A 16,640-nucleotide genomic window follows, 5' to 3' on the forward strand; every position below is an offset into this window, starting at 1 on the left:
CAGGCCATAGCAGAGAGCTAGATCACATGTGGAATGGCTGGGACTCGAGCCAATGCCCATATGAGATGCCTGCACCATAGGCCAGACTTTAACTCTCTGAGCCACAGTGCCAGTACTGTGCGGGCACCGTTTCCTTACATAGTTGAAGGGTGAACTCCCTGTTCTCAGCTGAGGGAAGGTGAATGGCCTCCTTCTTCTGAGGGAAGGTGTGTATATCATTTTTGGTGTCAGTAGAGTCAAAGCCATGTCTTCATATGGAGATAGGTGAAGATCAGGTTTTCACATGATGAATGTTAGATGCCCCATCCTCTACATGGGAAAAGGAGGATGGCTTCTTTACCTATGAGGGAAGAGTAAGTGCTATTTTATCTCGTGATTGTGATGTGAATGCCTAGTCCTCACTTGATGAATGTGCGAATGCCCTGTTTAACTGTTGGGGTGATAGAAGTATTTTACAATCCTGAGGGAAGAGTAAAGGCTCTGTCTTTGCTGGATGCAAGGCTGCGTGTCCTATTCACCATTTATGGAAGTTCACTTATTTGAACTCTTCTGTGAGATACAAAATGCCTTCTCATCACCTAATAGAAGGGTGACATCTTAGTCTTGTCAGGACAGAAGGGCAAACATGTTCTGTTCCTTTTAAAAAAAATTATATGTTATACAAGTTTCCTATATTTCACAATACAGCTTTAGAGAAGGCAATGTTTTAATGAAAGAACAGGTGCATGGTGTGTCCTCATGTGAAGATAGCAAGAAAGTCTTCTAAGCAGGATCCTTAGCAATGTAAGTGAATGCTGTATCCTTTCCAAGTAAAAGACTATGCACTCTGTGCATATCCCATGGAAGTGTGATTGATGTGTTGTCATGTACATTCTGGGAGAGTGCAGGGTCCTCACATCACAATAGGGTGAAGGTCATGTGATGGATAGGTGGATGCTCTGTCCCCCACTATCTAGAGGTGAAGGCTGTCATCTCACATATCTCACCTTTGAATTTGGTGTCCTCATTGGATGGCCTGTCTTCACCTGATGGAAGAGGAAGGTCCTGCCCTCAAACTGAGGTAAACATGAACACATTTTCCTCACATGGTAGAAGGGTGAGTTCTGTGTTCCCAGGTCATGGTAGGGGAATGTCCTTGCTACCTGAGGGAAGTGTGGACACCTTGATGTTTCTTGTCAGTAGACTGAAAGCCATGTCCTCACATGGTGAGAGGTGAAGATCAGGTGTTCAAATGAAGGATTGGTGAATTCCCAGTGCTTGACTAAGGAAAGGGATAGTGTCTTGTTCATACATGTGGGAAGGGTGAGTGCCATGTCTTTACCTGATGGAAGTGGTAATGCCATTTCTTCTTGTGATAGCGTTGTTAACACTCTGTCATCACACAATGGAATTTTGAAGGTCATGTCTCCATTTAGTGGAATGGGAATGCTGTTTCTCACACTTAAGGAAAAGTAAATGTGTTTTCTTCATCTGAAGGAATGCTGAGTGCCTTGTTCCATGATGATGGAAGGATAATCACATGAACACTCCTGTGGGATAGCAAACACCATCATTTCTCCTAATGGAATGGTAAAGAAAGTTTGTCATATGAGTGGTGGGGAAGTTCAGGGTTCTCATATGATGATAGAGTGAAGTACATGTAGGCCTATTATGGAAGGATGAACAAGCTGTCATGGGCATAGAGAGGTGAACCCTGTACCCTAGCATGATGAAAATTTGAATGCTCTGTCCTGATTATGACATCAGGGAGGTGAAGGACCTGATGGAAGAGTGAAGATCTGATTGTCAACAGGAACATGAATGCAGTTTCTCCAGCTCATAGGAGAGTGAACTCTGTGGACTCAGCTGATGGAAGGTATAATGTGCTTTCTTTATGTGAGGGATGGGTAGACTCCCTCATCTTATGGTTAAGTAGGTTGAAAGGTGCATCCCTTCATGGAAGGGACAGAATCTATGCTGATAGAAGAGTAATCAGTAGTACACTCCTGTGAAAATATTACCAGCTTCTGTTCACCTAAAGGGAGAAGTCTGACCTCGCTGGAGTGAAGAGCAAACGCCATGTTCCAAGCTTACAGAATTTGAATGCCTTCTCATGGAGGGCTGTGGGAGCATCCAGTCCTCTACCAAATGAAATATTGTCATCAGTGTTCACCAGATGGAACTGTGAATACCTTCTCACCAGATGGCATGTTGGAGGCCATGTCCTAATGGGGCAGTAAGGTGAATTTCATATTAGGTGAAGATAGGGTGAAGACCCTGTCCCCTCATGTGATAGAAGGGTGAATGAAAGGTACTCAGGTGATGGTAAGTGAATTTCCTGTTTCCCCTGATGGAAAGCTCAATGCTCCTATGAGAAGGTGAATTCTGTGTACCCAGCCAATGGAAGAGGAAGCATCCTTTCTTCACCTGAGGGAAGGTTGGGCATCTTTATCCTATGTCTGTAGAGTGAATATAGTTTCCTCAAGGGGTGTTAGGGAGAAGGTCATGTCTTTATGTGAGAGAATTCTGAATACCCTGTCCTCAGTAGAAGGAAAGGAGAAGGCCATGTTGCTGCCTGATCGACATGTGAATGCCATTTCACCTTGTGATGGTAAGGTTAACATTCTTCTCACAATGGAGGGTGAATGCCGTGTCCTCACCTGGTGGAATGGTGAATGCCCTTTCCAATCCTGAGGGCAGAGTAAATGCACTCTGCTCACCTGAGGGAAATGTGAATGCTATATACTCTGCTGATGGAAGAGCAATCATTGTGCTCACCTGTGGGATGGAACACCTTTTCCTCATAAAATGGAAGCGTGAAGTTTGTGAACTCAGTGGGCAGAAAAGCAAGCGCTGTGTTCTCAATTTACAAAAGTTTGAAAGGCATCTCCTGAGGGAAATGTGAACACCCTGTTTGCTGGATTATTCTAACCCAGTACTCACTTTCTCTCACCTGACAGATTGTAGGTCACTTCCTAATGTGATTGTAAGATGGGTGCCATGTCCCGACATGAAGGCCTGGTGGAGGTCTTGTCCTAATGTGAGGTCTGAGTGTATGTGCAGTGCTCAGGAGATGGTAGGGAGAATGTCCTGCCCTTGTCTGCTAGAAAACTGAAGGCCCTGTGCCAGTCTGATGGAAGGGTGAAGGAAGTGCCATGTGAGTGTCAGGTGAGTGCTGGTTCTGCACTTGATAATAGGGTCAAGGCTACTTGGTCACACCAACAGAAGGGTGACTTCTCTGTACTCCACTGTGGAGAGGTGAGCCCTCTGCCATACATGATGGAAGTGGGCAGGTGAATGCCTTCATTGCACCTGAAGGAAGGATGAAGGTCCTGTCCTCACCTGAGGGAGGTGTGACTGCAGTTTTCTCACCTGATGAGGGAACTCTGTGCAGGCAGTTGATTGAAGGGTGAATGTCCTTTCTTCACCTGAGGGCAGGGTGGACACCCTTATTTCATGTGTAAGTAGGAAGCAAGCCATGTCCTAACATGATGCAGATCATGTGAAGGAATGTTGACTGTCATGTCTTTGTTCTAGTTGATTTGTTCTCAGAGGATTCATCCTGAGAGGAGAAGTGTGGTGGAGGCAAGAGGCTCAGAGTCACCACACAGACCCCGGGAGTTGGGTGAAAACAGGACAGAGGGGATCAGTGCACAGATTCATTTATTTAAGTTGCTACAGCTGCTTATATATCCAAGGCAGCCAATCTGCTCAAGAAGCGGTCTATGCCCTAACCAATCACAGCCTATTGCCAGGCAGTTTCCAAAGCCATCCAATCACAGCTTGTTGCCAGCCAGGCTCTGTTGCCAGGCAGTTTCTGAAACCATCCAATCACAGCCTGTTGTCAGTAGGCTCTGTTGTCATGTGGTTTCTGAAGCCATCCAAGCATGGCCTGTTGCCTGGCAGTTTCTGTTGTCAGTGGCCATCTTGGCATGACTTTTTCACCTTCTCATGACCTTATCACCTTCTCATTCCACCACATGTCTTCAAGTGCAGGGCAGGAGGGCCAATGTCATGTCCTCACCAGATGGAATGCCATTTCATCTTTTGGTGCTAGGGTTAACACGCTGTACTCACTTGATGGAAGGGTGGATGCATGTCTTCATCTATGGAATGGTGAATGCACTTTCCAGTCCTGTGGGAAGAGTAGACACACTGTGCTCACATGAGAGAAATATCAATGTCCTCTTCTCCCTTCAACTTTGCTGTGGGATTCTGAACAGCTTTTCCTCACCAAATGGGTGAATTCTGTGTCCTCACTGGACAGAAGGGCACACTTTGTTGTTACCATACAGAAGTTTGCATGGTCCCTCCTCACACAGGGAAGTGTGAACACCCAGTCCTCTACTGAGGAGTTATCATCCAGTCACTGCCTGACACAAGGGTAAATGCCTTCTCCTCACATGATCTAATGGTGAAGTCCAAGTCCTAATGTGACAGTGAGGTGAATGCCATGTCCTCATGTGAGACAGGAACCACAAGGGTGGTTCTCCTGTCTTCTTCTTGCTCCAAAAATTCCACCTTCTAATGCCATCCATTTAGATTTCAGGTTCCAACAAGTCAATTCTGGGTGATACAGATAAACCATACCCTGGGAAAGGCCATGTGAGGTCTTAGGGGTGGTAGCGATAGCAGGGGTAGGTGATAGGGAAATCCTTTGTGAGTCCTGATTGAGTTCATGTAGCATTTGAGATGAGAGCATGAGGCAGAGAAACCAGAGCCACTTCTAGTAATGGGTGGGGCAGCATCCCAGGAGAAGCCTGGTGTGCCCCCAGTAGCTCTCTTGGCCCAAGTTGGGTACACCCTTCCCTGTGGGATCAGCAGCATAAGAGGGTGAGGAGGTAATGTCATCATCTGAGCAGGGAACAAGGCAGGGTCTAGAAGATCCCAGAGTCCTGCTCAGGGACCATCCTGTGAATCAGATGTGCTTTCTGAGAAGCTGACCACTTCTGTGCTCCTTTCAGGAAAAACACAAGAATTGCTGACCAAGCCTCTAGGCCTGTTCCAAGAGTCCCTGGGGTTCAGGCCTCACCCAACTCCTCAGAGGCACAAGACACTGTCAAGAGGACAGGTGGACCTCCCTGTTACTCCAACCTTCACAAGTCACCCCGGGTCTCAGCTCCTGGCCCCTCGTGATGGAAACTGCTGAATCCAAAATATTTGAGGTCACATCAGGGCAGGAGGAAGGCAGTGACAAAGAAGGCTCCCTAGAGTCCTGGCTCTGACCTCTCTCTGTGTACCTCAAAGACTGTGTCCATCCTGTAGCTCACAGATCCACATGAGCTCAGGCATATTCCAGCTCCATCACCAGTTCCTCTTCTGAAACTCACAGAACCCTGCAGGCTGGAAACTTCTGTTCCCCAGAGAGTAGCATCCAGTAGGGATATGTCCTCTTCCATGTCTGTCCCAGGTCCGCTGCAACTGGGCCTCAACTTGTGTAGTGTCCACCTGAAGACAGGGCCAAAGTCATATAACCTACTGTGGCCCTTGCAGTCCAAGCTCTTCTGGCACATTGACAGGCAGAAGTGCCAGGCACATGTTGGGAGAACTTCCCAAGTCTCCCCAGTTCCTAGTAGCCTGTGTGTGGGCCTCCTCCTCCTCCATGGTGCAGGTTGTCATGTTTGGTGCTGGAGCCTGGCACTCCATACACAGCCCAGGCAGGTAAGCAGCATGCTGCCCTGCCTCCAAGATTGGTAGAGCTCACAGAACACATCTCAGGGGTACAGTTCCCTGACCCTGATGGGATCAACCCAGCCTCATCTGTTGCTGGAAGACTGGATCACCATGAGTCCCCCGCAAGGGTGTGAGCACCAGGCCACTGAATGTCTTTTGTTCCTGGCCTGGTCTGTGTGTGAATTCAGTACCAGCTGTTCCTGTTGGAGCAGATCCTGGCTCCCTGGGCTTGCATGTGCATGAAAATACCAGCTCATTGCCTGGTCAGCCCGTGAGAACATGGAACAGCAATACACATTAGTTTGGCTACCTCAGAGCCACTCAGGGGTACTTCTAGCCTCCTTGTCACCTTGCTAGTTAAAGAGCAATAAAGTGTTTGCTTTAATATGTTTTGGTCCATTCTTGGGGCACACAGAGCCTGAGGTTTGTTCCATTCTTGGGGCACACAGAACCTGAAGAACAGTGGTTCCTGGTGGTTCTCCTTTGGGGCGACAGGCACTGCATCGTCCACCTTCAGTCAGAGGTCCAGGTCCCAAACATTTAATACCTTTTGGGTTACCAAGCCACTAGGGGCAAGGGCTGTGTTGAGTGGTAATAAAGTCTGAGGTGCATGGGCATTGGGACAGTTCATGAGATTCTGTGGAACACACATGTTAGGGTCTGGAGTGACCACATTGCACCTTCTAGGCTGGCCAGCTTCAGTGTCCATTCCTCTGTGGTTCTGTCTCTCACTGTGGCTCTCAGAATCCAGCACTTCTTTTTTAAATATTTTTTTTTAAATAAGAGGCTTCCAGTCCAGTTTGCAAGCTACTTAGGGTATTTCTTTTTAGTCTTTTCTTTCCTTTTATTATTTATTTGACTGATGAGTTAGACAGTAAGAGAAAGAGACAGAGAGAAAGGTCGAGAAAGGTCTTCCTTCCATTGGTTCACCCCCAAATGGGCTGCCACAGCCAGAGCTATGCTAATCTGAATCCAGGAGCCAGGTGCTTCCTCCTGTTCTCCCATGCGAGTGCAGGAGCCCAAGCACTTGGACCATCCTCCACTGCACCCCCAGGCCACAGCAGAGAGCTGGACTGGAAGAGGAGCAACCGGGACTTGAACCCATTGCCCATATGGGATGCTGGCACCACAGGTAGATGACTAACCAAGTGAGCCACAGCCCTGTCCCAGAATCCAGCACTTCTAAACTCTGATCCTAGGACAGGTCAAAGGTAGCCCCCAAACACAGGCCAGGAATCCAATAGTGTCACAGTGACCCATGATATCAGATTGGTGTTGGTGGTTTATTTTGGTGGCTAGGAACCCAGCTAGGTCCCCTCATGGTAGGAGAGTTCACCTTTGAAACTCAGGCAGCTGGATTCCCCAGCTTATGCATATGTGTGGCACGAGAGGCGATTGCAGCATGGGGACTACTGTTCCTTCATCTCTCCCCATGGGCTGCTGTGATGGGCCCAACATAAGCTTGCCCTCTCTCTTTTTCTTCCTAACATGCAAGTTCATGGTCCTCTGTGCCCCCACATGCCGGTAGCAGGCCTGGCACACAGGATGACGGCTCAGCCCCTCCTCTGGGCATCTGCAGCCCAGAATGTAGGGGAAGGGGTTGTCCTCAAGCTACACTCAGTGACAATATGAGGTCAACAGAGGGCCAGTCCTGTGGTTAGCTGCTTGGTGGGTAGACAGCACAGAAGGGGGACAGCTGAGGGCAGCGGTGAGCCCCTCTCCAGCAGTAGCAGGTGCTACGTGGGGAAGCCTGTGAGTGCCCTGGCAGGCCAGGGGTTGGCACACAGTTCCAGCCTCAGAAGGTCAGTGGCCGCACTGGACCTGCTTTCCCAGTGTGCCAACATTATCACCAGAGGTGCAGACGGACATGTCTGAATCTGGACTGCAACTGTAACACGTGAGTCTGAAAGTTCACCCACAGTCACCATGACAGTTGTAATGCACCACACTGATATTAGTGTTGTAAACTTAAAATTGTGGGGTCAAGGAATCCTTTGTTGAAATGGTACCAAGACAAATCTCTGTGAATGAATTGATTTCATTAGGAAAACTCAGTCCCTGATCACCAAATTCACATGCCCCTCTCGGGCACTTCCCTGCCAAAGCTGTGCAAGTCCTGTTTCAGAGCACGGGCCTGGGACGGTACGCACACAGGGCTGTTCAAGAAGCCACCACCTGAATCTGCACATCGACTGTGTGTAGTGGAGTCCATCTTATTCATGTCAGCACCCTGTGCATCAGCTCCAGCACAGCCCTGGAAAATGCCAGGATCCAGCTTCCTGGCACCTGGGCCTCATACCTCCATACTGTCCTGGACTCAGGCAGCAAGTGTAACTTTGGGATCCCAGCACCTCAGTCTGGGATCCCAGCTCCGTTGCTATAGACCAAGTGTGTGCAACACAGGGAACTGTGGGCCTGAATCACAGCCACTCAGACTTGTGACATGCACCACCCTCTGCAGGCTGTGCATTTGTGTGTCCTTCCCCCATTTTCCCTCGTCAAGCAATGGTCAGCTGGTGACTGCTGCAGCCTGGCCACTGCTGGTCTTGGATGCTTCTGTGCAGAGTGTGGCTTGCTGGGTTCTGGCAGTGGAACCGGGGAGGAGCCACGAGCGCTGTGCAGGACCTGCCAGGTGCGACTGAACTGCCTGCCTTGGGAGCAAGGGAGGGGCCCTGGCGGGAAGTAGCTGGGGAGCAATGTCAAAAGCAGGATTTCTGGCCCACCCTGAACCGGTTCTGTGTCCACCTGGTGCCGTCTAGATCCAGCATGGCCACACTCAGGTTCATCTACACCCACACTCCCTACAGGGCAGTTCTGTCTAGAACCACACATGTCTACATCAGCGCTCCCCCAAGCACGCTCTGTCCTGAGCTGCATGCATCCACCTGTGCTGGGTCATCATCCTACCTGAGGCCTGGCCGCCTTTGATCCTTGCTCCAGTAGCAGAGGATGGAAGTTGGCGCCAAAGAGAAGTCCTGCCCCTTGGGGTTTCTTATTGGTCGGGCCCCAGTGGCGGCACAGCTGATTGGCTGCAGGACTTAACTGGCATGTGGACGCTTCACCTCGGGGTGGTGGCCTTCAGCTCTGTGGTGCTTTCAGACCAGGCTTCCATGGAGTTGGGGACGCAGCCGCCTGGAGGAACCTTGAGTCAGTGGGCCGGTCCAACTGGGCCTCAGCCTCGCAGTTCCTTCCTCTGCTCAGTTTCTGGGGTCCCTGAGGGGTCGCTCTCGCTCCCCGCTGGGCTACTGGGCTTCTGCCCCAGTGCACAGGGTACGCGGGTGCCCGTGGTACCCCTGTGCGGACCCCGGTCAGGGTCCTCATGAGACTTGGCATTGGGCCTCTTGCGCAGTTCCCCATGGCCCTGGCTCAGAGTTTGCTCAGTCTTGGTGCACGGGGCACTACAGGAGGGGTCTGAGGCCCCCTGAGAGGCCTCATGGGCAGCTGTGAGGGCCTGGGAGCACCTGAGGAGGCGTCAGGTGCGGGAGCTGGCCCACCCGTGGGGGCTGCAGCTGAGGGCGCAGCTGGTGATTCCGTCTGCTGTTTGTGCCCATCAGGCCCGACACTGGTGGAAGAAGTGCAGAGTTGGGATTTGGAGAGTGTGGGAAATCATCCCCATCTATTATTATGAAAGAAGAAGGTGGAAAGAATGAAACGTTGGGGAGATGAGTGCTTCAGGAGCTCACTGACCCATTTGGGTTAATTAACGTGGTCCTTGGTAGTTTTACACGCTTCACCAGAGGGTGGTGTGGCTTTAACAGAATGGCATGATCCTATCTGCTTTTCAGTGAATTCAGAATTGAGCCGCCTTTGGAGCCGTTTCTGCGGGTATTTTATTTGGACATGAAGGACATTGAGGAGGTAGTAGACTTAATTCTCATTGCCAAAAGGACAAACAGATTCAGAAGACATGACAGTTGATATTTAATAAAGCATGAAGCTGTTTATAAATTCACAGAAAAGATTAATTTTGTTTCAATTTTTAAAAATCCAACAATGGACAGAAAAGTCAGTGATACTGCAGGTCACTCTAGCGTGGGAAATTCTGTTTGCCACCTGGTGAGGGGAGACAGCAAGGGAGATGGTAAGGACTGCAGAGCCAGCCCCTTAGGTGACTTTGGGCATGTGATTTGGTCTGTGTTGTGGTCCAGTTACCTCTGAGGTGGAATGGGGTTTATGCAAATGGTGTGCATAACTCACAAGTTTTCTTGATAAAAACTAGGTGGTTTGCAGTCCTTGAAGCCAGCATCCTGTGAACCTTTTTTGTGGCTGGCTATGAAATATATAGTCCCCACATTCCCCCCAACTGTTCTCCGAACTGGCTCCCATCACTGGGGACATGCACCATTGGCTGTTGGCATGGACTAGGATTTCGTGAATGCTTGTTGCATTAAGCAGCCATTGGGACATGTGCTTGTCAACAATACCTGCACACTGATGGAAAACAGCTACTGTTTTCTCTGCAGTCCACAGGTCGACCGTCTGTTCTGCTGGGTGGGGGCTTCCTGGGCTGGGATGGCCTCTTGCCATGTCTGATGACTGCCAGCTTCCACTTGAGGCATCAGGAACAGCTGGTAACTAGCAGGCTAGCCAGCCAATGTGAGCTTTTATATAGTTTTCTTTGTATTCCATTCAGGGAATTAATGCTTTAAGATTCAAATTAGTTGTAGCTTCATTTCTGCTAAGAAGTTGTATACCTGTGGGAAACAAGCCCACCTACCTACCAAGGAATGGACTCAGAAAAATAAAGGAGACATAAGCAAGTGTTTTATGGATTCCTGATCCTGAGAGCAGTGACCAGCCTATGGAAATAGGCCCCACCCTCAAAAATTCAGCTTTTTATCCTTGCCATGCAGTGGTCCCTTTCCCCTGATCCTCATTGGCTGAATGAAATGGGGGGTGGGATCTAAACCCAGATGGCCCCCATGGTGGGGTGTGGTAACAGATGAGTGGGTACCCAGACCAGTTGCTGGGCAGACAGGAGAAGAGGGCAGAGGGGGTCATGTGGTAGTAATGGCAAGGCTTGCATGGTTCCAGAAACTGAGACCCTGGAGCCTTTTGTAAGGAGCACCTGGTGGCTACAGATTACAGCATGGCTGAAGGTGACAAAGACACTCAGTGGTGAGTGGGGCAAAGTTTGTGAAGAGAGCTCAGCAGGGGACTGAATTTTGGGTCTTTGCAACTCTGTGTCCTTTGTGTTACTAGGCCTGGTATCATCGGCACACTAAGGCTAAGTCTTTTATGAAAATACACCTGAGCCATTTATCACAATATCACAGACTACGTCTGTTATGGATCTTAAAAAGATTTATTTGTTATTTTGAAGTCAGAATTAACACAGAGAGAGGGAGAGTCTGAGAGAAGGATCTTCCAGCTGCTGGTTCACTCCACAGGTGGGGTCAACGGCCACTGTTGGGCCAGGCTGAAGCCAGGAGCTGGGAACTTCTTCCAGGCCTCCCATGTGGGTGGCAGGGCCAAGTACTTGGGGCCATCTTCTACTGCTTTTCACAGTTCATGAGCAGAGGTCTGGGTCAGAATTGGAGCAGCCAGGAGCAGAGCATGTGCCCACATAGGATGCTGGCATCACAAGCGGCAGCTTTACCTGCTATGCAGTAATGGCAGCCCCTAATACATTCTTATCATAGCATTTGCTATGCAGGAAAGGTAATTTAATTGGCCTTTGACTCTGCTGTATTAAACATCAAAAACTAAAGCAATCCCTCCTAGGGTCTCTGATTCCCATTCTCATTTGTTCATGTATTTATTTTAAAGAATCATTTATTTCTTTGAAAGTCAAGAGTTACAGTGAGAGAGAGAGGGAAGGAGGGAGGTCTTCCATCCTCTGGTTCACTCCCAAAATGGCCACAATGGCCGGAGCTGCACCAATCTGAAGCCAGGAGCCAGGAGCTTCGTCTGAGTCTCCCACATGGGTACAGAGGTCCAAACACTTGGGGCCAACTTGTACTGCTTTCCCAGGCCATAGCAGAAAGTTAGGTTGGAAGTGGAGCAGCCAAGTCTCAAACCAGCACCCATGTGGGATGCCGTCACTGTAGGTGGAGGTTTAACCTGCTGTGCAACAGCCATGTTCCTCCATTCTCATTTAAAATGCATGTTTAGCAAAGATGTCAGATTAAATTTTCCACGGTTTAGAGCCCACCAGGGAAATGTGTTCTTTTTGATGAACTTCCTCTCCACTGTGCTTGTGGTGCAGCCTTCCTGGGGGCTGCTGTCTCATGCCATCAGCCACCTGGCCACAAACTGGGGACCATCAGTGCAGGTGAAGCTGGAGGGAGAGCACACAGCACAAATGTTCCCAGCTGGGAAGATCCTGCCTGTGGCCCAGCTTGGCCTCAGGTTCTGTCAGGACATCTGCTGATTTAGGAAGCAACTGGCAGCTTCAAGGCTCCTCAGCCCCTGTGCCTCTGGCTGAGCTCTACCATACCATCAGGCATTGCAGACAAAGAGCCCTGAGCTCCTCACCCTGCCCTTGAGGACACACCACCCACAAAGGTGGATTACCAGTGGGAAATGAATGATGCCCTGTGAGAGTAACGATGTGACCTCCTGAGAACCAGCACTGTGCTGTACTGTGCCGGCGTCGAGAGTGAGGCCCCTGGTTAAGAGACCCCCAGGCAGCAAGGGAAGCCCCAGGGAGCTCACCTCTCCCATCTCAGCTGCAGTGTCCATGGTGCAGGAAGGAGCTAGTGACAGGGTCCACAGTAGGACTGAATGGGGTGGGGCACAGATGCAAACACCTGCTTGGATCCTGCACGAGTGAGGGTGGAACAGACCCCAGAAGGATTACAGGTGTGTGCAGGTCCCTGTCCTTGCTCCTTTCTAGCACTACTCAGAGCACAGAGGGGTCTTTAACCTGTGTGGGGAATGAGGCCAAAGAAGCCTTTTCTTTGACGTTGCTGTCCTGGGGAGAGAGTGTCATTCCTTTAGTGCACATGGGCCTGAGAGGCCTGTGAGGCTCTCGGGTCCAGATCCCTGGAAGTGCAGGGCCCATGGGAGGCAGAGACCCTGGATCCTGGCCAGTGTGTAGGGCTCCATCACCCAGCCAACCCTCCTCATGGAGGGTGGGCATGGAGGAGAGTGGGCTAAGGACAGAGGGCTGAGGAAGACCAGCTCTGGGGCCTGCTTTCTGCCTGGAATTACCTGAGAAGTGAGAAGCCCAGAGGTGTTGACTGGTCAGCACTTGACGTGCTGGCAACCTGCCGATGAACCAAGCCCAGGTGCTTCTTGGGCAGTGAAGGTGCTGCTGTAATTTAAGATCAGTCACAGCCAAGAACTCTGTGCTTCATGCATATGCAAGGCTGCTCCTTGGTGCAATGCCTCACAGAGCCTGCTAAGGACTGGCCTTAGCTCTCCCCAAGGACAGCACAGGCATGTGCTTCCCTGGCTGTTGGGACAACATGGTCCCAGGCTGTCATGAATCTTGAGTCTCTGGGTGCAATGTAACTAGCTCTGTAAAGGCCCGTGGACTACACATGGGTCCAGGTTGCGTCCACCCTAGTATTCATGGACTGGATCTGCTCACCAGCTCCTGGGCTGTCTTTAGGACTGTATGATGCTTGACTCAGAAAATAACCAAGATGCTTTTGAGGCTTGCACTCATCAATGTTTGTTAAAAGCATCCTGGGTGTCAGTGTTGTAGCATTGCAGGTAAAGCTACCAGCTGCAGTGCTGGCATCCCATTTGGGTGCCAGTTCCTGTCCCAGCTGCTCCACTTCTGATGCAACTCTCTGCTAATGCCCTCCGTAATGCAGTGGAGGATGTACCCTGATAAACCAGCAGATGGAAGATGTCTTTGTAACTGATTTTCAAATAAATCAATGTTTGTTAACGCATCCCAGGCCAGAAAGTGGAGCTGTGCTGTAGCTTCTAGAGCCACCACCTGCAGTGCTAGCATTCCACATGGGTGCCTTTTGAGTCCCGACTGGTCCACTTCCCACCCAACTCTCTGCTGTGGCCTGGGAAAGCAGTGGAAGATGGCCCAAAATCTTGGGCCTCTGCACCCATATGGAAGACCCAGAAGAAACTCCAGGCTCTTGGTTTCAGGTCGGCCTACCTCTGGCCATTGCAGCCATCTGGGCAGTGAATCAGTGGATAGAAACCTTTCTGTCTGTCTGCCTAAACCTCTGCCCCTCTGGAACTCTGCCTTACACATAAATAAGTAATTAATACATCTTTAATAAAAATTATGAAAGCATCCCATGCCAATTACTTGGGGAACAGAAGCTGCAAGCAGAGAGTTGTGTGCCAGAGCCCTTGTGCAAGTGGCCCTCACAGCTCTTTAGTGAGGTGGGGAGGACTTGCAATAGAGGCACCACAGTTCTTGGGTAAAAGCAAGGGCAAAGGAGTGCAGGGGTACTTTTGGAGATGGTTACCATGGTTGGTGTCTGTATGCAGGGCCAGGCCTTATGTTGCTCTGCTAATGAGCCAGGTTTGAAGAGTAACTCACTGGGCCTCTCACTGTAATGAGTCAGGTGTGAATAGCAACTGGGAGTTTTGTTGGCCGTGGCCTCTTGGAAAACTCACCTCGTTTCTGGGAGCCTCAGATACTCCCTCTGTAAGTTATTTGTCAGGTCAGTGAGACCAACATCATGGGATGGTTGTGATAGCAATGAGATAAAGAGCGGCCAGTGTTGTGGCAGAGTAGGTTAATCCTCCACCTGCAGCACTGGCATCCCATATTGGCACTGGTTTTAGTCCCAGTTACACCTCTTGCAATCCAGCTCTCTGCTGTAGCCTGGGATAGCAGTAGAAGATGGCCCAACTGCTTGGTCGCCTGCAGACACATGGTTGACCAGGAAGAAGCATCTGGCTCCTGGCTTTGGATCAGTGCATCTCCGGCCATTGCAGGCACTTGGGGAATGAACCAATGGAAGGAAGATTTTTCTCTCTGTCTTTTTATCTCACTGTCTGTAACTACCTGTCAGATAAATAAATAAAATCTTAAAAAAAAAACCCACAATGAGAGAAAGAATGTGTTCCCATGATCAGCTGCTGATAGTAGACCAACCTCAAATCCTGTGGTGTGAGAACGGCCACCATTGACCCTGCTGTTGAACTATGTGATCAGGAGTGTTGGTAGAGAGTAGCAAGGAGTGGCCTGCTCATTGCCAGGTCTAGGGTCTTGCCCACCATAGTATGGCTGGGGTTGGGGGTGGGGAGGAGCGGGCCTCTGTATCTCAACTCTACCCTCCTGGGCACAGCAACCTCAGACAAGTGATCCTTCCAGAAACCCTAGTGCTCAGGAAGGAGGGGAGACAGGTGTTGACAGACACTCTCCTCTCCCAGAACAAATGGGTGGCACCTGTAAGATGTTCCCATGGGAGTTAGGTCATGACCCACTACAAACTACAAAATATGGATTACAATGGCTTCACCCCCATAACGTCCCTCCAACCCGCAACCCTCCCCTTATCCACTCCCTCTCCTTTTCCATTCACATCAAGATTCATTTTCGATTCTCTTTATATACGGAAGATCAGTTTAGCATATATTAAGTAAAGATTTCAACAGTTTGCACCCACACAGAAACATAAAGTGAAAAATACTGTTTGAGTACTAGTTATAGCATTAAATCTCAATGTACAGCACACTAAGGACAGGATCCTACATGAGGAGTAAGTGCACAGTGACTCCTGTTGTTGACTTAACAAATTGACACTCTTGTTTATGGCATCAGTAATCATCCTAGCCTCTTGTCATGTGCTGCCAAGGCTATGGAAGCCCCCTGAGTTCACTGACTCTGATCATATTTAGACAAGGCCATGGTCAAAGTGGAAGTTCTCTCCTCCCTTCAGAGAAAGGTACCTCCTTCTTTGATGGCCCGTTCTTTCCACTGGGATCTCACGGAGAACTTTCATTTAGGTTTTTTTTTTTTTCCCCAGAGTGTCTTGGCTTTCCATGCCTGAAATACTCTCATGGGCATTTCAGCCAGATCCGCATGTCTTAAGGGCTGATTATGAGGCCAGAGTGCTGTTAGGACATTTGCCATTCTATGGGTCTGCTGTGTATCTCACTTCCCATGGTGGATCATTCTCTCCCTTTTTTATTCTATCAGCTAGTATTTGCAGACACTATTCTTGTTTATGAGCTCCCTTTGGCTCTTAGTCCTATCATTGTGATCAATTGTGAACAGAAATTGATCACTGGGACTAGTGACATGGCATTGGTACATGCCACCTTGATGGCATTTAATTGGAATCCCCTGGTATGTTTCTAACTCTACCGTTTGAGGTGAGTCAGCTTGAGAATGTCCCGAATTGCACATCTCTTCCCTCTCTTATTCCCACTCTTATATTTAACAGCGATCACTGAAAAAGTTAAGTTTCAGCACTTAAGAAGAATTGTGTATTGATTACAGTATTCAACCAAAAGTATTAAGTAGAACAAACAAAAAAAATACTAAGAGGGATAACATATTAAGCTGCTCACCAACAGTCAGGGTGAGGGCTGATCAAGTCACCATTTCTCATAGTGTTCATTTCACTTTAACAGGTTTCCTTTTTGGTGCTCAGTTAGTTGTCACTTATCAAGGAGAACAAGTGGTATTTGTCCCTTTGGGATTGGCTTATTTCACTCAGCATAATGTTTTCCAAATTCCTAAAAGGCATCACTTTTCAGTTAAAATTTAAACCCCTAAGAATAATTGTGTGTTAATTACAGAGTTCAACCAATGGTACTAGAACAAAAAAATACTAAAATGGATAAAGATTTACATTGTACATCAACTGTCAGGACAAGAGCTGATCAAGTCACTGTTTCTCATAGTGTCCATTTTACTTCAACAAGTTTCCCCTTTGGTGCTCAGTTAGTTGTCACCAATCAGGGAGAACATATGATATTTGTCCCTTTGGGACTGGCTTAATTCACTCAGCATGATGTTTTCCAAATTCCTCCATCTTGTTGCAAATGACTGGGTTTTCTTGTGTTAGACTGCTGTACAGTATTCTATAGAGTACATGTCCCATAATTTCTTT

The 16,640-nt window shown here is 49.0% G+C and overlaps 1 long non-coding RNA gene across 5 annotated transcripts in view; it reads left to right on the plus strand.

The window, feature by feature from the left end:
- LOC103345356 (uncharacterized) overlaps nucleotides 1-16,136 on the plus strand; it is a 227,216-nt gene extending 211,080 nt beyond the window's left edge. For 3 of the 5 annotated variants that reach the window (XR_011381153.1, XR_011381154.1, XR_011381155.1), the window contains 5 exons: nucleotides 688-1,569; nucleotides 1,747-1,855; nucleotides 2,021-2,220; nucleotides 2,940-3,147; nucleotides 4,944-16,136. This is a non-coding gene — a long non-coding RNA (uncharacterized lncRNA). Of the gene's footprint in view, nucleotides 1-687; nucleotides 1,570-1,746; nucleotides 1,856-2,020; nucleotides 2,221-2,939; nucleotides 3,149-4,943 lie in introns of those variants that run through there. The other 2 variants (XR_011381133.1, XR_011381135.1) reach the window with 2 other exon arrangements.
- Nucleotides 16,137-16,640: the final 504 nt, after the last annotated feature.

This window comes from Oryctolagus cuniculus, chromosome 12, assembly GCF_964237555.1.
Source record: "Oryctolagus cuniculus chromosome 12, mOryCun1.1, whole genome shotgun sequence".
In the NCBI taxonomy this organism is placed as follows: domain Eukaryota; kingdom Metazoa; phylum Chordata; class Mammalia; order Lagomorpha; family Leporidae; genus Oryctolagus; species Oryctolagus cuniculus.